Source organism: Procambarus clarkii, chromosome 50, assembly GCF_040958095.1.
Source record: "Procambarus clarkii isolate CNS0578487 chromosome 50, FALCON_Pclarkii_2.0, whole genome shotgun sequence".
NCBI classification, from domain to species: domain Eukaryota; kingdom Metazoa; phylum Arthropoda; class Malacostraca; order Decapoda; family Cambaridae; genus Procambarus; species Procambarus clarkii.
The window spans coordinates 32,137,457-32,160,559 of NC_091199.1; positions in this window are offsets into that span (position 1 = coordinate 32,137,457).

Sequence of the window (23,103 nt, forward strand, 5' to 3'; positions counted from 1 at the left end):
ATCAGCACCAGCAACAGTAACAATAGCAGCACCAGCAACAGCAACAACAATAACAACAAAAACAACAGCAGCAACAGTAACAACAACAGCATCAGTAACAACAGCAGCAACAGTAGGAACCGCAGCAACAGTAACAACAGCAGCAAAAGTAACAACAACAGCACCAGTAACAGCAGCATCAACGGTAACAACAGCAGCACATGTAACAGCAGCAGCACCAGCAACAGTAACAACAGCAGGAACAATAAAAACAGGAAAATCAGTAACAACAGCAACACCAGTAACCACAGCCACACCAGACACAGGAAAAAAAGAAACACCAGCAACAGTAATAACAGCAGCACCAGTAACAAAATCAACTGCTACACCAGTAACAATAGCAGTAACAGTAACAACAGCATCAACAGTAACAACACTATCAACAGACACAGTAACAAAAGCAACAAGTAAAAATATCAACAGCCGTACAAGCAAAAGAAACAACAGCAACAAATGTAACAAAAGCAACACAAGCAATAATATTAACAGAATCAACAGTAACAACAGCAAAACCAGTGACAACAGCAACACCAGCCGCAGTAACAACAGCACCACAAGCAATAGTCACAAAAACAACTCCTTTAACAACAGCAGTACAAGATATAGTAATAACAACAGCAACAGTAACAACAACAGCATCAGTAACAACAGAAGCACCTGCAACATTAAAACCAGCAGCACCGTCAACAGTAACAACAGCATTACCAGGAAAAGTAACAACAACAGTACCAGCAACAGTAACAACAGCAGCACAAGCAACATTAATCACAACAACACCAGCAAGAGTAACAACAACACAAGCAACAGTAACAACAACACAAGCAAGAGTAACAACAACAGCACAAGCAACAGTAACAACAGTAGCACAAGCAACAGTAACAACAGCAGCAACAGTAACAACAAACGGCACAAAAAACCGTAACAACAATAGCACCAGCAACAGTAAAAACAACAGCACCGGCACCAGTAACAACAGCATCACCTGCAACAGCAACAACATAAGCAACTGTAACTTTAACCAAGGCAGCTCCAGCAACAGTAAAAACATTTTCACCAGCAACAGTAACAACAGCATCATCTGCAACATTAACCAAGGCCGCAGCAGCAAAAGTAACAACAGGAACAGTAACAAAAACAGTAAAAGTAACAAAAGCAGCACCAGCAAAAGTATCAACAGCAGCAACAGTAGCAACAGCAGCACCAGTAACAAAATCAACTGCTACACCAGTAACAATAGCAGTAACAGTAACAACAGCATCAACAGTAACAACACTATCAACAGACACAGTAACAAAAGCAACAAGTAAAAATATCAACAGCCGTACAAGCAAAAGAAACAACAGCAACAAATGTAACAAAAGCAACACAAGCAATAATATTAACAGAATCAACAGTAACAACAGCAAAACCAGTGACAACAGCAACACCAGCCGCAGTAACAACAGCACCACAAGCAATAGTCACAAAAACAACTCCTTTAACAACAGCAGTACAAGATATAGTAATAACAACAGCAACAGTAACAACAACAGCATCAGTAACAACAGAAGCACCTGCAACATTAAAACCAGCAGCACCGTCAACAGTAACAACAGCATTACCAGGAAAAGTAACAACAACAGTACCAGCAACAGTAACAACAGCAGCACAAGCAACATTAATCACAACAACACCAGCAAGAGTAACAACAACACAAGCAACAGTAACAACAACAGCACAAGCAACAGTAACAACAGTAGCACAAGCAACAGTAACAACAGCAGCAACAGTAACAACAAACGGCACAAAAAACCGTAACAACAATAGCACCAGCAACAGTAAAAACAACAGCACCGGCACCAGTAACAACAGCATCACCTGCAACAGCAACAACATAAGCAACTGTAACTTTAACCAAGGCAGCTCCAGCAACAGTAAAAACATTTTCACCAGCAACAGTAACAACAGCATCATCTGCAACATTAACCAAGGCCGCAGCAGCAAAAGTAACAACAGGAACAGTAACAAAAACAGTATAAGTAACAAAAGCAGCACCAGCAAAAGTATCAACAGCAGCAACAGTAGCAACAGCAACAACAGTAATAACACCAGCAACATGAACAACAACATCTCCTGTAACAACAGGAGCACAATCAACAGTAAAAATAGCAGCAACAGTAACAACAACACCAGTATCAATCGCAGGAAAAGTACCAACAGCAGCTCCCAGTAAGAACAGCAGCACCCATAACAACAGCAGCACCAGCAACAGTAACAACAGCAGCACCAGCAACAGTAACAACAGCAGCACAAGCATCAGTAACAACAGCAACACCTGTAACAATAACAGCACCAACAACAGTAACAACAGAATCATCAGTAACAACAGCAGCAACAGTAACAACAGTAGCAACAGTAACAACACAGCAGTACCAGCATTAATACCAGCACCACCAACAATAATAACAACAGCAGCACCAACAACATTAACCACAGCAGCACCAGCAACCGTAACAACAGCAGCACCAGCAACCGTAACAACAGACTAGCAACAGTAACAACACCAGCAACAGTAAAAACAGAAGCACAAGCTACATTAGCAAAAGCAGTACAAGCAACAGTAACAAGAGCAGCATCAATAACAACAGAAGCACACGCAACAGTAACAACAGCAACAACAGTAACAACAGCAGCACAAGCAACAGTAACAATAGCAGCACCATCAACAGTAACAACAGAAGCATCAGTAACAACAGCAGCTACAGTAACAAAAGCAGCAACAGAAACAACAGCCGCAACAGTAACAACAGCAGCAACAGTAACAACAACAGCACAAGTAACAACAGCAGCAACGGCGAAATCAGCAGCACCAGTAACAACAGTAGCACCAGAAAAAAAGGAATAACAGCAGCAACAGTAAAAACAGCAGCAACACTACAAGCACTACAGTCAGGAACACAAGCAGTAGCTCTACAATCATTACAGTGAAGAGCACAAACAGTACCTCTACAACCAACACAGTCAGCAGCATAAGCAGAATTAATGCAAGCACCCCCAGTAAGAAGCAAAAGCCGAACGTCTACAAACAGCACAGTCAGCACCACAAACAGTAGCAACAGTAAAATCAGCAGCAATAGTAACAACACTAGCACCAGCAATAGTAACACAGTAGCACAAGCAACAGTAACAACAGCAGCAACTGTAACAACAATAACAACAGAAACAACAGCAGCAACAATAACATTAATATCAGTAAAAGCAGCCGCACTAGCAACAGTAACATTACCAGCAATAGTAACAACAGCAGCACAAACAACAGTAACAACAGCAACAGCTCTAACAACAGCAACACCTGTAACAACAGCAGCACCAGCAGCAGTAACAACAGCAACACAGGTAACAACAGCAACACCAGTACCAACAGCAGCAACAGTAACTACAACAGCACCAGTAACAACAGCAGCAACGGTAACAACAGCAGCAACAGTAACAGTAACAACAGCAGCACTTGTAACAACAGGAGCACCAGCAACATAACAACATCCGCATCATTAACAACAACCGACACATCAACAACAGCAGTACCAGTACCAAGAGCAGCACCAGCTACAGTAACAAAATCAGCACCAGAAACAGTAAGAACATCAGCAGCAACAGTAAAAACAGCTGGAACTCTATAAGCACCTCTGTCAGCAGCAGCAGCAGCAGCAGCAGCACACGCAGCAATACAGGCATCACTCTCGGCCGCGTAAGTAGTATCACAACAAGCACCACAGTAAGCAGCACAATCAGTAGTCCTACAAACAGCACAGTCAGCATCACAAGCAATAACTCTACAAGCACGACTGTAAGCAGCATAGGCGGTTGCCACAGTAAATCCAGCAGCAGTAGTATCAACAGCAGCATCAACAATGGCAACAAAAGTAGCACAAGCAAGAATGACAACAACAGCACCAGCAACCGTAACAATAGCAGCAACTGTAAAAACAGCAGCAACTGTAACAACAGCAGCAACAGTAAAAACAACAACAACAACAGTAACAACAGAAGCAATAGTAACAACAATGAAACCAGTAACAAAAGCAGCACCAGCAGCAGTAAATACACCATCAACAATAACAACAGGAGCACAAGCAAAAGTAACAACAGCAGCACCAGCAACAGTAATAATGGAAGCAACAGTAACAACAGCAGCATCAGCAACAACAGCAGCAGCATCAGCAACAACAGCAGCACCAGCAACAGTAACAACAGCAGTAACAGTGACAACAGCAGACACAGTAACAACAGCAGCAATAGTAACAACAGCAACCACAGTAACAACAGCAGCAACAGTAACAACAGCAGTAACAGTAACAACAGCAGTAACAGTAACAACAGCAGCAACAGTAACAACAGCAACAATAGTAACAGTATCAACAGCAGCAAGAGCAACAGTAAAAACAGAAGCAACAATAACGAGCAGCAGCAACATTACCAACACCAGCACTTGCAACAACAGCAATACCTGTAACAACGGCAGCACAAGTAACAGTAACTACAACAGCAACAATAAAAAGAGTAGTAACAGCAGCAACAGTAACACCAGCAGCAACAGTAACAACACCAGCAACAGCAATAGTAACAACAGCAGCAATAGTAACAGCAGCAGGCACAGTAACAACAGTAGCCACAGAAACAACAGTAGTAACAACAACAGTATCAACAGGAGTAACAAAAAGCAGCAGCAACAGTAAAAACAGCAGTCACAGTAACAGTAACAACAGCAGAAACAGGAACAATAGCAGCACCAGCAACAGTAACAACAGCAGCAACAATAAAATCAACACCAGTAAAAACAGCAGCAACAGCAACAGTAACATCACCAGCAATAGTAACAACAACAGCACAAGGAACAGTAACAACAGCATCAGCTGTAACAACAGCAACACCTGTAACAACAGCAGCACCAGCAGCAGTAACAACAGCAGCACTAGCAGTATTAACAGCAGCAACACTGGTAACAACAGCAACACCAGTACCAACAACAGCAACAGTAACAACTACAGTAACAACAACATCACCAGTAACAACAGAAGCAACGGCAACAACATCAGCAACAGTAACAACCGCAGTAACAGCAACAAAAGGAGCACTAGTAACAACAGAAGCACCAGCAACAGTAACAACATCAGCATCATTAACAACAACCGACACATCAACAACAGCAGCACCAGCAACAATAACAACATCAGCTCTAGAAACAGTAACAACATCAGCAGCAACCGTAAAAACAGCAGAAACTCTACAAGCACCAGAGTCGGCAGCAGCAGCAGCATCACAAGCAGCATTACAAGCATCACACTCAGCAGCGCAAGCAGTATCACTACAATCACCACAGTAAGCAGCACAATCAGCATCACAAGCAATTGCTCTACAAACAACACAGTCAGCAGTACAAGCAGTAGCTATGCAAACAGCACAGTCAGTAGCATAAGCAGTATCTATACAAGCATGACTGTCAGCAGCACAGGCGGTAGGTACAGAATATCACGCAGCAATAGTAACAACAGCAGCATCAACAATAGTAACAACAGTAGCACAAGCAAGAGTGACAACAGCAGCACCAGCAACAGTAACAACAGCAGCAACTGTAAAAACAGCAGCAACTGTAAAAACAGCAGCAACTGTAAAAACAGCAGCAACTGTAACAACAGTAGCAACAGTAAAAACAACAACACCACTAACAACAGAATCATAAGCAACTGTAAAAACAGGAGCGCCAGCAACACTAACAAGAGCAACACCTGTAACAACAGGATCGCCAGCAACAGTAACAACGGCAGCACTTGTAACAACAACAGCACCAGCAGCAGTAACAACAGCAGCACCAGCAACAGTAACAACAGCAACACTGGTAACAACAACAACACCAGTACCAACAACATCAACAGTAACAACAACATCACCAGTAACAACAACAGCAACGGTAACAACAACAGCAACAGTAACAACAGTAGTAACAGTAAAAACAGGAGCTCTAGTACAACAAGAGCTCCAGCAACAGTAAGAACATCATCATCATTAACAACAACTGACACATCAACAACAGCAGCATCAAAAACAGCAGCACCAGTAACAACAGCAGCACCAGCAACAGTAACAACATCAGCTCCAGAAACAGTAACAACATCAGCAGCAACAGTAAAAACAGCAGGAACTCTACAAGCACCACAGTCAGCAGCAGCTCAAGCAGCATTACAAGCATCACACTCAGCAGCGCAAGCAGTATCACTACAAGCATCACAGTAAGCAGCACAGTCAGCATCACAAGCAATTGCTCTACAAACAACACAGACATCACCACAAGCAGTAGCTATGCAAACAGCACAGTCAGTAGCATAAGCAGTATCTATACAAGCACGATTGTCAGCAGCACAGGCGGTTGCCCAAGAAAATCACGCAGCAATAGTAATAACAGCAGCATCAACAATAGTAACAACAGTAGCACAAGCAAGAGTGACAACAGCAGCACCAGCAACAGTAATAACAGCAGCAACAGTAAAAACAACAACACCAGTAACAACAGAATCATAAGCAACTATAACAACAGCAGCAACAGTAACAACAGCAGCGAAAGCAACAGTAACAATAGCAACACCTTTAACAACAGAATCACCAGAGACAGTAACAACAGCAGCACCAGCAACATTAAAAACAACAACACCAGCAACAGTAACAACAGAAGCACTAGCAACAGTAACAACAGTAGCCCCTGCCATATTATCCACAGCAGCAAGATTAACAACAGCAGCATCAGGAACAGTATCAAGAGCAGCAAAGTTAACAACAGCAGTACCAGCAACAGTAACAATAGCAGCACCAGCAATAGTTACAACAGAAAAACCAGGAAAAGTAACAACGGCAGAATCAGCAACAGTAACAACAGCAGCACCAGTAACATTACCCACCACAGAACCAGCAAGAGTAACAAGAGCAGCACAAGCAACAGTAACAACAACAGCAGCAACAGTAACAACAACAGCAGCAACAGTAACAACAAAAACAAACAACGGTAGCAACAGCAGCACCAGCAAGAGTAACATTAACATAACCAGCAACAGTAACAACAACAACAACAATAACAACAGCAGCAATAGTAACAACAACGACACCAGTATCAACAGCTACAACAGCAACAGTAAATACAATAAATAACAACAGGAACACAAGCAAAAGTAACAGCAACAGCACCAGCAACAGTAATAATGAACGCAACAGTAAGAACAGCAGCACCAGCACCAGTAAGAACATCAGCAACAGTAACAACAGCAGCATCAGACACAAGAGCAGCACAAGCAAAAGTAACAACAGCAAACACAGTAACAACAGCAGCAACAGTAACAACAGGAGCCACAGTAACAACAGCAACAACAGTAACAACAGCAGTAAAAGTAACAGCAACAGTAACAACAGCAACAATAGTAACAGTAACAACAGCAGCACCAGCAACAGTAACAACAGAAGCAACAATAACAGCAGCAGCAACATTTCCAACACCAGCAACAACAGCAATACCTGTAAGAACAGCAGCAGCAACATTACCAACACCAGCAACAGTAACAACAGAAATACCTGTAACAACAGCAGCACAAGCAACAGTAACAACAAGAGCAACAATAAAAAGAGTAGTAACAGCAGCAACAGTAACACCAGCAGCAACAGTAACACCCGAAGCCACAGTAACACCAGCAGCAACAGTAAAAACATCAGCAACAGCAATAGTAACACAGCAGCAATAGTACCAACAGCAGGGAGAGTAACAACAGTAGCCACAGAAACAACAGTAATAACAGTAACAGTAACGAAAACAGCAGCAATAGCAGCAACAGTAACAACAACAGCAACAGTAACAACAGCAGCCACAGTAACAGTAACCATATCAGCAACAGGAGCAATAGCAGCACCAGCAACAGTAACAACAGCAGCAACAATAACAACATCAGCAACAGCAAAAACAGTAAAAATTAACAACAGAAGCACAAGCAACAGTAAAACAGCAGTACAAGCAAAAGTAACACAAGCAGCAACAGTAACAACAGAAGCACAAGCAACAAACAACAAAGCACAAAAAACAGTAACAAAAAACAACAGCAGCACCAGCAACAGTAACAATAGCAGAACCATCAACAGTAACAACAGCAGCAACAGTAACAAAAGCAGCAGCAACAGTAACAACAACAGCGAAAGTAACAACAGCAGCAGCGGAAACAACAGCAGCACCTGTACCAATGGCAGTAACAGTAACAAAAGACGCACAAGTAACAACAGCAGCACCAGCAGCAGTACGAACCGCAGCAACAGCAAAAACAACAGCACCAGTAACAACAGCAGCACCAGCAAAAGTACCCTCAGCAGCACAAGCAGTAGCTCTACAAGCAACACAATCAGCAGCAAAAGCAGAAGCTCTACAAATAGCACAGTCAACAGCACAAGCAGTAGCAACAGTAAAATCAGCAGCAATAGTCACAACAGCAACACGAGGAACAGTAACTACAACAGCACCAGGAACAGTAACAACAGCACAACCAGCAACAGTAGCAACAGCAGCATAAAGGACAGTAACAACAGCAACGCCTTTAAACGCAACAGCAACAGCACCAGCAACAGAAAAAACAGCAGCTCCATCAACAGTAACAACAGCAGACACTGTAACAATAGCAGTAACAGAAAACATAGCAGCATTAGCAACAGTAACAACAGGAGCAACAGTAACAACAGCAACATCAGAAGCAGCAAAAATAGAAGCACAACAACAGTAAAAACGTCAGCACCAGCAACAGTAAAAACAACAGCACCAGCCACAGTAACAACAACAACAGAAGCAATAGTAACAACAGCAGCATAAAGACAGTAACAACACAGGAACAGTAACAACAGCAGCAACAGTAACAACTGTAGCACCAGCAACAGTAACAACAGCAGCACCAGCAATAGTAACAACAGAAGCACCACCACATTAAGCACAGCAGCACCAGCATCATTAACCCCAATAGCACCAGCAACAGTAACATCAGCAGCAACAGTAACAACTGAAGCACAAGCAACAGTAACAACAGCAGCACAAGCAACAGTAACAACAGCAGTACAAGCAACAGTAACAACAGCAGTTCAAGCAACAGTAACAATAGCAGTACAAGCAACAGTAACAAGAGCAGCAACAGTAACAACAGAAGCACAAGCAACAGTAACAACAGTAGCAATAGTAACAACAGCAGCAACATCAACAGTAACAACAGCTGGTACAGTAACAACAGCAGCAAAAGTAACAACAGCAACAACAGTAACAATATCAGAAACAGTAACAACAACATCACCAGTAACAACAGCAGCACCAGCAGCAGTAACAACAGAAGCACCACCATCATTAACCACAGCAGCACCAGCATCATTAACCCCAATAGCACCAGCAACAGTAACAACAACAGCATCAGCAACAGTAACAACAGCAGCATAAAGTACAGTAACAACAGCAACACCTTTAAACGCAGCAGAACAGCAACAGTAACAACAGCAGCACCAGCAATAGTTACAACAGAAAAACCAGGAAAAGTAACAACAGCAGAATCAGCAGCAGTAACAACAGCAGCAACAGCATCATTAACCAACACAGTACCAGCAAGAGTAACAACAGCAGCACAAGCAACAGTAACAACAGCAGCAACAATAACGAGGAGCAGCAACATTACCAACACCAGCAACTGCAACAACAACAATACCTGTAACAACGGCAGCACAAGCAACAGTAACAACAACAGCAGCAACAATAAAAAGAGTAGTAACAGCAGCAACAGTAACAACACCAGCAACAACAGATTTTTCATAGAATGGAATAGATCTGTAGGAGACAATTATGTTAAAGTACCTTATTTTCGAAAAGCTAATTTCAATAACTTAAGAAATTTATTGGGTCAATAGATTGGAAAGTCTAGAGTATGGGGTTTGGGCCGGTCTTGGAGCTAGACGTGAACCCAGCGATAGGTGACGTAAAAGGGGTTTTCGATGTGGACTCAAAATATAACCTATTTAAAAATATCTAAGCGAAGCCCAGGAACGTGGTATACCATATAAATTGAATAGATCGAATACTAATGATCCAAAGTGGATAACAAAGGATCTGAAGAACCTTATAGGTAAAAAGAGAGCGTGGTACAAAAGGATTAAGAATGGGGAAGTCAGTTTAGAACAGGAATTCATACAACTGGTTAGAAATGTTAAAAAAGAGATTAGGAAAGCAAAAAGAAACTATGAAGTTCGCATAGCAGAGCAAGCAAAGTCAAATCCTAAAGGGTTTTTTTCAGTTATATCGAACTAAGACTAGGGAAAGGATAGGTTCATTAAAATCTGAGACAGGTCAAATAACGGATAATGACAAGGAGATGAGTAGTATTTTTAACAAATATTTTATATCTGTATTTACTAAAGAACTTAACAATATGCCTTCAGCCGAACAAGTCTATGTGGGTGGAGATAAGGACAGGTTGACTAGTTTAGCAGTTACCAGGGAGGATGTTCTTAAACAAATAGCTAAACTCAAACCAAACAAATCGCCAGGGCCGGATGAAGTGTTTGCCAGGTTGCTTAAAGAATGCAAAGAGGAGCTTTCCGAGCCACTGTCTACCATATTTAATAAATCAATAGAGTCAGGCAGAGTGCCAGAGTTATGGAAAGTTGCTAATGTGATACCAATTTTTAAGAAAGGAGATTGATCACTTGCGTCAAACTATCGGCCAATTAGCCTAACGTCTATTGTGGGAAAGTTACTTGAATCGATAATTGCAAATAAAATTCGTCTTCATCTTGAAAAACACAAATTAATAAATGAGTCGCAACATGGTTTTACAAATGGCCATTCATGTTTAACAAATTTGCTATCTTTTTATTCCAGCATAGTTGAGGCAGTTGATAGTGGTAAGGATTGTGATGTTGTGTACCTTGACTTTAGCAAAGCTTTTGATACAGTGCCACATGAAAGACTGATTAAAAAAATAGAGGCTCATGGTATTGGAGGTGCTATATTAAGTTGGATTAGGCATGGCTATTCCAAAGGAAACAGAGAGTTAGTATAAATGGGGTTAAGTCAGAGTGGGAAAATGTTGTAAGTGGAGTGCCTCAGGGCTCTGTCCTGGGACCTCTGTTGTTTATAATATATATCAATGATTTAGATTCAGGTTTGAGTAGCAACATTTGCAAATTTGCCGATGATACAAAAATCGGCAGGGAAATTAACACGGAAGAAGACTCACTGTCACTTCAAGTTGATCTAAATAGGGTTTTGAAATGGTCAAAGGATTGGCAGATGCAGTTTAATGTTGATAAATGTAAAGTTTTGAGGCTAGGTAATGATGATAGAGTTACAAAATACGAGCTAGATGGTGTTGAGATTGCGAAGTCGAATTGCGAAAGGGATCTGGGAGTTATGATAAGTAAGAATTTAAAACAAAAGGATCATTGCATGAATGTTCGTAATAAGGCAAATAGGACACTGGGATTTATTAATCGAAGCGTTAGTAACAACAGTAACAACAGCAACAACAGAAAAAAACGCAGCTCCATCAACAGTTACAACAGCAGCAACTGTAACAATAGCAGTAACATAAAACATAGCAGCACCAGCAACAGTAACAACAGGAGCAACAGTAACAACAACATCAGCAGCAGTAAAAATAGAAGCACAACAACAGTAAAAACATCAACACCTGCACCAGTAAAAGCAACAGCACCAGCAACAGTATCAACAGCAGCAGAAGCAACAGTAACAACAGCAGCATAACGGAAAGTAACAACAACAGGAACAGTAACAACAGCAGCATAAAGGACAGTAACCACAGCAGGTACAGTATCAACAGTAGCAACAGTAACAACCGTAGCACCAGCAAAAGTAACAACAGCAGCAACAGCAATCGTAAAAACAGAAGTACCACCAACATTATACACAGCAGCACCAGCATCATTAACCCTAAAAGCAACAACAACAGTAACAACAGCAGTTCAAGCAACAATAACAACAGCAGTACAAGCAACAGTAACAACAGCATCAACAGTAACAACAGAAGCTCAAGGAACAGTAACAACAGTGGCAATAGTAACAACAGCAGCACCAACAACAGTAACAACAGCTGGTTCAGTAATAACAGCAGCAAAAGTAACAACAGCAACAACAGTAACAATATCAGAAACAGTAACAACAGCGGCACCTGCACCAGTAACAACAGCAGCACCAGCAACAGTAACAACAGCACCAACAGTAACAACAGCAGCACCAGCAACAATAATAACAGAAGCACCAGGATCAACAGCAGCACCAGAAAATATAACAGCAGCAGCAACAGTAACAAAAGCAGCAAAACTACAAGCACCCCAGTCAGCAGCAAAAACAGTAGCTCTTCAAGCAACACAATCGGCAGCAGCAGCATTACAAGCATCACAGGAAACAGCACAAACAGTATGAATAAAAGCACCCCATTAAGCCGCAGAAACTCTACAAACAGCACAGTCAGCAGCACAAGCAGTAGCCATACAATCACGACAGTCAGCAGCACAAGCAGTAGCCATACCATCACGACAGTCAGCAGCACAAGCAGTAGCAACAGTAAAATCACCAGCAATAGTAACAACAGTATCACCAGCAAAAGTAAACACAGTAGCACAAGCAACAATAACAACAGAAGCAACTGTAATAACAGCAGAAACAGTAACAACAGCATTATCAATAACAACAGCAACACCAGTAACAACAGCAGCACCAGCAGTAGTAACAACAACAACAGTAACAACAGCAGCAATAATAAAAACATCAACTCCAGTATCAACAGCAGCACCAGCAACAGTAAAAACACCAGCTACAGTAGCAACAACAGCACAAGCCATAGTAACAACAGCAGAACAAGCCACAGTAACAACAGCAACACCTGTAAAAAGAGCAGCACAAGCAACAGTAACAAGAGCAGCAACAGTAACAAAGTCAACACCAGTACCAAAAGCAACACCTGGCAACTGTAAAAACAACAGCACCAGCAACAACAAAAGCACCAGCAACAGTGAAAACAACAGCACCTGCAACATTAACCACAGCAGCATCAGCAGCAGTAATAACAGCAGCACCAGTAACATTAATGACAACAGCACCAGCATGATTAATACCGGCAGCACAAGCAACAGTAAGAACAGCTGCACCATCAAGAGTAACAACAGCAGCAGCAACAGTACCAGGATCAGTGCATGAATGTTCGTAATAAGGCGAATAGGACACTGGGATTTATTAATCGAAGCGTTAGTAACAAGACACCTGGTGTGGTTCTTCAGCTATATCTTGCTCTGGTTAGGCCCCATTTATATTATGCAGTAAAGAACATAAGAACAAAGGCAACTGCAGAAGGCCTATTGGCCCATACGAGGCAGCTCCTATTTATAGCCACCCAATCCCACTCATATACTTGTCCAACCCGCGCTTGAAACAATCGAGGGACCCCACCTCCACAATGTTACGCGGCAATTGGTTCCACAAATCAACAACCCTGTTACTAAACCAGTATTTACCCAAGTCTTTCCTAAATCTAAACTTATCCAATTCTAAACCCATTGTTTCGTGTTCTGTCTTGTGTTGATACTTTTAATACCCTATTAATATCCCCTTTGTTATGTCCATTCACCCACTTGTAAACCTCTATCATGTCACCCCTAACTCTTCGCCTTTCCAGTGAATGCAACTTAAGCTTTGTTAATCTTTCTTCATATGAAAGATTTCTAATTTGGGGAATTAACTTAGTCATCCTACGCTGGACACGTTCAAGTGAATTTATATCCATTCTATAATATGGGGACTAAAACTGAACTGCATAATCTAAATGGGGCCTAACTAAAGCAAGATATAGCTTGAGAACCACACCAGGTGTCTTGTTACTAACGCTGCGATTAATAAATCCAAGTGTCCGATTTGCCTTATTACGAACATTTATGCATTGATCCTTTTGTTTTAAATTCTTACTAATCATAACTCCCAGATCCCTTTCGCAATCCGACTTCGCAATCTCAACACCATCTAGCTCGTATCTTGTAACTCTATCATCATTACCTAGCCTCAGAACTTTGCAGTTATCAGCATTAAACTGCATTTGCCAATCCTTTGACCATTTCAAAACCCTATCTAGATCAACTTGAAGTGATAGTGAGTCCTCCTCCGAATTAATTTCCCTACTGATTTTCGTATCATCTGCAAATTTGCAGATTTTGCTACTCTACAAACAGCACAGTCAGCAGCACAAGCAGTAGCCATACAATCACGACAGTCAGCAGCACAAGCAGTAGCCATACCATCACGACAGTCAGCAGCACAAGCAGTAGCAACAGTAAAATCACCAGCAATAGTAACAATAGGACGAGATATACTGGCCACGAGGGCTGGTTTCCCGTCCTGATCAGCTCATACCACAGCCACTGCTGACCTCCGGTGAGGTGACGCTTGGACAGCAACGCCATCTATGCAGTGGATAGGTGGGCGTTTGTGTCTAAGCCTGTAAGTGAGGTGCCCTAGAGTGTAACCGGTACTGATGACGTGTCCGATTACAGAGTCGACCTGGGACTGCTGTAATGGAAGTTGGATCAGTCTACCCAAGGCAGCCGAAGAGTCTCCACGTGTTTGCTGCAGCAGCTGTGAGTCACCCCCCCGGATGAACACTGTTGTGTTAGCCTGCCTGTGAGGTGGCAGAGCCAGGGATTGTCGTACCCGGGGCTGACTAGTGGAGAAGACTAACCACTGGGGTGTTGTGGTGAGGAGAGTGATCTGTGGAATCACACGAGGCTCCTGCCTAGGGCTCGCAACCCTAGTATCGGTCGTGGAGTGGCCTACGCAGCGTTGCTGATTGGAACCTGCCAGCTAAAGGCTGGATTTGTGGTTGACGGCCTCCACGACTGCGCACCCAGTGGGACTGTGATTTGGCTGGCCTGTGGCCGGGGTAGACTCGCCGAGGGAATCAAAGGATTCATCGTGAGGCCACAATAGAACCAGGACTACTCGTCTTGAGCACCGTGAACGTCTTGAGTCTTCGGAGGAAGACAAGTGATTGTAAATAAGTGTAGTAATAATAAGTGTGAGACTGTTTATATATTTATTCATGGTGGTGGTGCTAATTTATACTTAATAGAGAGCAGTTTTATCCCTTCCCCTTTAATTTACTTGCGTTACGGAGCACACCCCTTGAAAGCCACTACTAGCTTGGGGCCGGATACCCAAGCTCTACTAATATCAGAGAAAGAACCCAGTTGCGACCCAAGAGGGCCGTAACAAGCAGTAACTGTAACAACAGTATCAACAGTAAAAACAGCAGGAACAGAAATGCAATAATCACAACCGCTCCAGTAACAGTAACAACTCCAGCAACAGTACAAACGCCAGCACAAGCAACTTCAGCAAAAGAAAAAAGCAGCACCATCAACAGTAAAAACATCAGCAACTGTAACAACAACAACAAAAATAGTAACAACACCACCAACAATAACAAAAATCGCACAAGCAACAGTAACAACAGCAACATCAGTAACAACAGTAGCAAGAGTAACAGCAGGAACATCAGTAACAACAGCAGCATCAATAACAGGAACAACAGCAATGTCTGCAACAGTAACAACACCAACGCCAAAAACAGTAACAACAGAAACACTAGTAACAACAGCACCAGCAAGAGTAACAACATCAACGTCAGCAACAGTAACAACATCAACGTCAGCAACAGTAACAACAGAAAAACTAGTATCAACCGATCCAGCAACAGTAACAACAGCAGCAGTAGAACAAGCAACAAAAACAGCAGCACTAGCAAAAGTAACAACACCGGCACAAGCAACAGTAACAGCAGCAGCACCAGCAGCAGTAACAATACAGCACCAGCAACAACAGCAGCACAAGCAACAGTAACAACAGAAGCACAAGCAACAGTAACAACTTCAACATCATTAACAACAGCAGCACAAGCAACAGTAAAAACAGCAGCAACAGTAATAACAGAAACACATGTAACAACAGCCGCACGTGAAACAGTACCAACAGCAACAGTAAAAACAGCAGCACCAGCAACTTCAGCAAAAAAAAAGCAGCACCATCAACTGTAAAAACAGCAGCAACTGTAACACTAACGCCAGCAACAGTAACAACAGAAACACTAGTAACAACATCAGCAACAGTAACAACAGCAGCGCAAGCAAAAGTAACAACAACAGCACAACCAACAGTAATAACAGCAGCACAAGCAAAAGTAACAACAACAGCACAAGCAACAGTAACAACAGAAGCACCAACAACAGTATCAACATCAGCACCAGCAACAGTAACAACCACAGCAAAAGCAACAGTAGCAACAGCAGCACCCGCAATATTAACAACAGCAGCACCAGCAACAGTAACAACAACGTCACAAACAACAGTAACAACAACAGCACAAGGAACAGTAACAACAGCAGGAAAAGTAACATTAACAACAGCAGCACCAGCAAAAGTAACAACAGCTGCAATAGTATCAACAGCAGCAACTGAAACAACAGCAACACCTGTAAAAACAACAGCACCAGGAACAGTAACAACAGCAGCAAAAGCAACAGTAACAACAGAAACACCAGCAAAAGTAACAACACCTGCAATAGTATCAACAGTAACAACAGCAACACCTGTAAAAACAACAGCACCAGCAACACCTGTACAAACAACAGCACCAGCAACACCTGTACAAACAACAGCACCAGCAACACCTGTAAAAGCAACGGCACCAGCAACAGTAACAACAGCATTAACAGCACCAGTAACAACAGCATTAACAGCACCAGTAACAACAGCAGCAAAAGTAACAACAACAACACCAGTAACAACAGTAATACCAGCAAAACTAGAAACAACATCACAAGCAACAATAAAAACAGCAGCACCAGCAACAGTAAAAACACCAGCACCAGTAACATTAAGAACAGCAACACCAGTAACAACAGCATCATTAGCAACCGTATCAAAAGGAGCACCTACAACAGCAACAACATCAGCACAAGCAACAGTAACAACAGCAACACCAGCAACAGTAACAACGTCATTGTTACTGTTTTTGCTGTTCCTGTTCTTGGTGCTGCTGTTGTTACTGGTATTGCTGTTGTTACTCTTCTTGGTGTTGCTGTTGTTACGGTTGCTGGTGATGTAAGTAACAACAGCACCAACAACAGTAAAAAAAGCAGCAATAGTAACACCAACAGCACCAGTAAGAACAGAAGAAACATGTAACAGAAACAGCACCAGTAACAACAGCAGCGCCAGCAACAGTAACAAATACAGCAACAGTAACAACAACAGCAACATTAACAATAGCAGCAACAGTAACAACAGCAGCAACATCAACAACAGCAGCAACAGTAACAACAACAGCACCAACAACGGTGACAACAGCAGCACCAGCAACAGTAACAAATGCAGCAACAGTAACAACAACTACACCAATAACAACAGAAGCAATACCAACAACAACAGCATTATTAACAACTGCAGTAACAGTAACAACAGCAGTGCCAGGACCAGTAACAACAGCAGCGCAAGCAACAGTAACAAAAGCAGCACAATAACAACATCAGCAACAATAACAAAAGCCGAAACAGGAACAACGGCAGCACTAGCAACAGTGACAACAGCAGTATCAGCACCAGTAACAATAGCAGAGCCAGTAACAGTAACAGCAGCAACACCAGCAACAGTAACAACAGGAGCAATAGTAACAACAACAGTAACAGCAGTAGCAACAGTAACAACAACGGCAACAGTAACAACAGCAGCATCAGTAACAACAGCAGCAACAGTAACAACAGTAACAAAAGCAGCAACATTAATAAGAACAACAACAGTAACAACAGCAGGATCCGCAACAGTAACATCAGCAGCAACAGTAACAACAACAGAAAAAAGTATCAACAGCAGCAACAGTAACAACAGCATCAACAACAACAGTAACAACAGCATCAAGAGCAACAGTAACAACAGCAGCAACAGTAACAACCACAGCACCAACAACAGCAACAACAGCAGCATTAGTAATAACAACAGCACCAGTAACTACAGCAGCAACATTTTCAACAGCAGCAACAGTAACAACAGCAGCACCAGTAACAACAGCAGCACCAGTAACATTAATAACAGCAGGAACAGTAACAACAGCAGCACCAACAACAGTAGCAACAGTAACAGCAGCAGCAGCAGCAACAGTAACAACAGCAGCACCAACAACGGCGGTAATAGTAACAGCAACATTAACAACAGCAGCAGCAACAGTAACAACAGCACCAGTAACAGTAACAACAGAAGGAAGGTCCCAGACTCACCCGGTACTCTCGCTGGCGACGCTGAAGGTGGACCAGAGCGCCCAGCGGTGTTCGATGGGCAATGTCTCCCAATAATCCTGCTTGTTGGTGGCAGCCAGACGCAGTGTCTGGGGCGAGGGCTGCGTCAGCTGGTGCACCGCCTCCGTCCCTGTCACAGATGGTAATATAGCCTTCCGTCCCTGTCGCAGATGGTAATATAGCCTTCCGTCCCTGTCACAGATGGTAATATAGCCTTCCGTCTCTGTCAAAGATGGTAATATAGCCCTCCGTCTCTGTCATAGATGGTAATATAGCCCTCCGTCCCTGTCACAGATGGTAATATAGCCCTCCGTCTCTACAGATGGTAATATAGTCCTCCGTCCCTGTCACAGATGTTAATATATCACACCTCTCCTGACAAAGACGGTGATATATTCCTCTGTTAAGGTACATATGTTAATATATCCCTCCGTCTCTGCCAAAGATGGACCCAGGGAAAGTGGCTGTGGGGGAGGACCATAGGGATGTGGCAGTGGGGAAGGGCCGAAGGGATGTGGCAGTAGGGGAGCACCAAGGGGGATGTGGCAGTGGAGGACCAAGAGGATGTGGCAGTTGGGGAGGCCCAATGGGATGTTGCAGTGGGGAGGACTAAGGGGAAGAGGCAGTTGGGTGGCCCAAGGGGGGTGTGGCAGTGGGGAAAACCAAGGAGATGAGGCAGTGGGGGAGGGTCAAAGGGATGAGGCAGTAGGGGAGGGCCAAGGAGATGAGGCAGTGGGGGAGGGCCAAGAGGATGAGGCAGTGGGGGAGGGCCAAGGAGATGAGGCAGTGGGGGAAGGCCAAGGAGATGAGGCAGTGGGGGAGGGCCAAGGAGATGAGGCAGTGGGGGAGGGTCAAGGGGATGAGGCAGTGGGGGAGGGCCAAGGAGATGAGGCAGTGGGGGAGGGCCAAGGAGATGAGGCAGTGGGGAAAGGCCAAGGAGATGAGGCAGTGTAGTATGGGCCAAGGAGTGATGCAGTGTTTTATCCACAAGTTAGTAGGAATTATTAGCTAGAGGATCATTACTACAACACTTAACGAATGATGATTGAAAGTACATGTAAGTAGACAGACTATGGATCACATATCTAAGAAAGGTCAATAGATTAAGACCGAAGCTGTTTAGCCAAATTAATAATTCCTGGAAAGAGGAATTATTCTTCGTCAGGCTTCTAGGATCAAGGCTACCGCTCTAGTTCTAAGGTTAATCGGATTATACCTTCCTCGAGAGGCGTGGTGAAATGATTGAGGCCATGGTTGGCTGGAGTCAGTCTGGTTGTGGAAGTTGAACTGGCAAGTCCTCCGAGGTCTCCGTTTGTGGCAGCAGCGAAGTGTAGCAGACAGCTATGCGAGAGCCTGTTGTGATCTTAGTGACCAAGTTAAGTCTGCAGTATGTGAGTATTGAATGTAAGACTAACCGGGTGTGGAGCGTTGTAGTAATCATTCCGTATTAGGGACTTAGGCGGAAGTTTTGAGTGTGTGGGGTGATCGCGGAGATCAAGTGGTCTATGGGTATTGGAAGTGTATTGACCTAATAGAGTATGTTAATATGTATTTATTTGTCAGAGTCTATTCTTTGTAATTAAATGACAAAACCCGACGGCCTTTAAATTCCTTCCATATGTTCATTCATTGTGTTCCAGTACAAACCGAGTGGTACGCCTCAAGGGTCTGGTGTGTGTAGGAGTATAGGTGGTAGTAACGGTTGCTGAGGCAAGGTGTTATGTGTTGTGTAATCGCTGTGTTCGAATGAACCGGGGTTCAGCGTCACGACAGCAGTGGGGGAGGGTCAAGGGGATGAGGCAGTGGGGGAGGGCCAAGGAGATGATGCAGTGGGGGAGGGTCAAGAGGAGGAGGCAGTAGGGGAGGGTCAAGGGGATGAGGCAGTAGGGGAGGGCCAAGGAGATGAGGCAGTGGGGGAGGGTCAAGGGAAGGAGGCTGTGGGGGAGGGTCAAGGAGATGAGGCAGTAGGGGAGGGTCAAGGGGATGTGGCAGTAGGGGAGGGTCAAGGGATGAGGCAGTGGGGGAGGGCCAAGGGAAGGAGGCTGTGGGGGAGGGCCAAGGGGAGGAGGCAGTGGGGGAGGGCCAAGGAGATGAGGCAGTGGGGGAGGGCGAAGGAGATGAGGCAGTGGGGGAGGGCCAAGGAGATGAGGCAGTGGGGGATGGCCAAGGAGATGAGGCAGTAAGGGAGGGCCAAGGAGATGAGGCAGTGGGGGAGGGCCAAGGAGATGAGGCAGTGGGGGAGGGTCAAGGGGATGAGGCAGTGGGGGAGGGTCAAGGGAAGGAGGCTGTGGGGGAGGGCCAAGGGGAGGAGGCAGTGGGGGAGGGCCAAGGAGATGAGGCAGTGGGGGAGGGCCAAGGGAAGGAGGCTGTGGGGGAGGGCCAGGAGATGAGGCAGTGGGGGAGGGCCAAGGAGATGAGGCAGTGGGGAAGGGCCAAGGAGATGAGGCAGTGGGGGAGGGTCAAGGGAAGGAGGCTGTGGGGAGGGCCAAGGGGAGGAGGCAGTGGGGAGGGCCAAGGAGATGAGGCAGTGGGGAAGGGCCAAGGAGATGAGGCAGTGGGGGAGGGCAAGGAAAGGAGGCTGTGGGGGAGGACCAAGGGGAGGAGGCAGTGGGGGAGGGCCAAGGAGATGAGGCAGTGGGGGAGGGCCAAGAGAAGGAGGCTGTGGGGGAGGGCCAGGAGATGAGGCAGTGGGGGAGGGCCAAGGAGATGAGGAAGTGGGGAAAGGCCAAGGGAAGGAGGCTGTGGGGGAGGGCCAAGGGGAGGAGGCAGTGGGGGAGGGCCAAGGAGATGAGGCAGTGGGGGAGGGCCAAGGGGAGGAGGCAGTGGGGGAGGGTCAAGGGGATGAGGCAGTAGGGGAGGGCCAAAGATGAGGCAGTGGGGGAGGGCCAAGGAAAGGAGGCTGTGGGGGAGGGCCAAGGGGAGGAGGCAGTGGGGGAGGGCCAAGGAGATGAGGCAGTGGGGGAGGGCCAAGGAGATGAGGCAGTGGGGGAGGGTCAAGGGAAGGAGGCTGTGGGGGAGGGCCCAGGAGATGAGGCAGTGGGGAGGGCCAAGGAGATGAGGCAGTAGGGAAGGGCCAAGGAGATGAAGCAGTGGGGGAGGGCCAAGGGAAGGAGGCTGTGGGGGAGGGCCAAGGGGAGGAGGCAGTGGGGGAGGGCCCAGGAGATGAGGCAGTGGGGGAGGGCCAAGGAGATGAGGCAGTGGGGAAGGGCCAAGGAGATGAGGCAGTGGGGGGGGGGCCAAGGAGGTGAGGCAGTGGGGAAGGGCCAAGGGAAGGAGGCTGTGGGGGAGGGCCAAGGGGAGGAGGCAGTGGGGGAGGGCCAAGGAGATGAGGCAGTGGGGGAGGGCCAAGGAGATGAGGCAGTGGGGGAGGGCCAAGGAGATGAGGCAGTGGGGGATGGCCAAGGAGATGAGGCAGTGGGGGAGGGCCAAGGAGATGAGGCAGTGGGGGAGGGCCAAGGAGATGAGGCAGTGGGGGAGGGCCAAGGAGATGAGGCAGTGGGGGAGGGCCAAGGAGATGAGGCAGTGGGGGAGGGTCAAGGAGATGAGGCAGTGGGGGAGGGTCAAGGGGATGAGGCAGTGGGGGAGGGTCAAGGGGAAGAGGCAGTAGGGGACGCCAAGGAGATGAGGGAGTGGGGGAGGGTCAAAGGAATGAGGCAGTGGGGGAGGGCCAAGGAGATGAGGCAGTGGGGTAGGGCCAAGGAGATGAGGCAGTGGGGGAGGGCCAAGGAGATGAGGCAGTGGGGGAGGGTCAAGGAGATGAGGCAGTGGGGGAGGGTCAAGGGGATGAGGCAGTGGGGGAGGGCCAAGGAGATGAGGCAGTGGGGGAGGGCCAAGGAGATGAGGCAGTGGGGGAGGGCCAAGGAGATGAGGCAGTGGGGGATGGCCAAGGAGATGAGGCAGTGGGGGAGGGCCAAGGAGATGAGGCAGTGGGGGAGGGCCAAGGAGATGAGGCAGTGGGGGAGGGCCAAGGAGATGAGGCAGTGGGGGAGGGCCAAGGAGATGAGGCAGTGGGGGAGGGTCAAGGAGATGAGGCAGTGGGGGAGGGTCAAGGGGATGGGGCAGTGGGGGAGGGTCAAGGGGAAGAGGCAGTAGGGGACGCCCAAGGAGATGAGGCAGTGGGGGAGGGTCAAAGGAATGAGGCAGTGGGGGAGCCAAGGAGATGAGGCAGTGGGGGAGGGCCAAGGAGATGAGGCAGTGGGGTAGGGCCAAGGAGATGAGGCAGTGGGGGAGGGTCAAGGAGATGAGGCAGTGGGGGAGGGTCAAGGGGATGAGGCAGTGGGGGAGGGTCAAGGGGATGAGGCAGTAGGGGAGGGCCAAGGAGATGAGGCAGTGGGGGAGGGTCAAGGGAATGAGGCAGTGGGGGGGGCCAAGGAGATGAGGCAGTGGGGGAGGGCCAAGGAGATGAGGCAGTGGGGGAGGGCCAAGGAGATGAGGCAGTGGGGGAGGGCCAAGGAGATGAGGCAGTGGGGGAGGGCCAAGGAGATGAGGCAGTGGGGGAGGGTCAAGGAGATGAGGCAGTGGGGGAGGGTCAAGGGGATGAGGCAGTGGGGGAGGGTCAAGGGGATGAGGCAGTAGGGGAGGGCCAAGGAGATGAGGCAGTGGGGGAGGGTCAAGGGAATGAGGCAGTGGGGGAGGGCCAAGGAGATGAGGCAGAGGGGGAGGGCCAAGGAGATGAGGCAGTGGGGG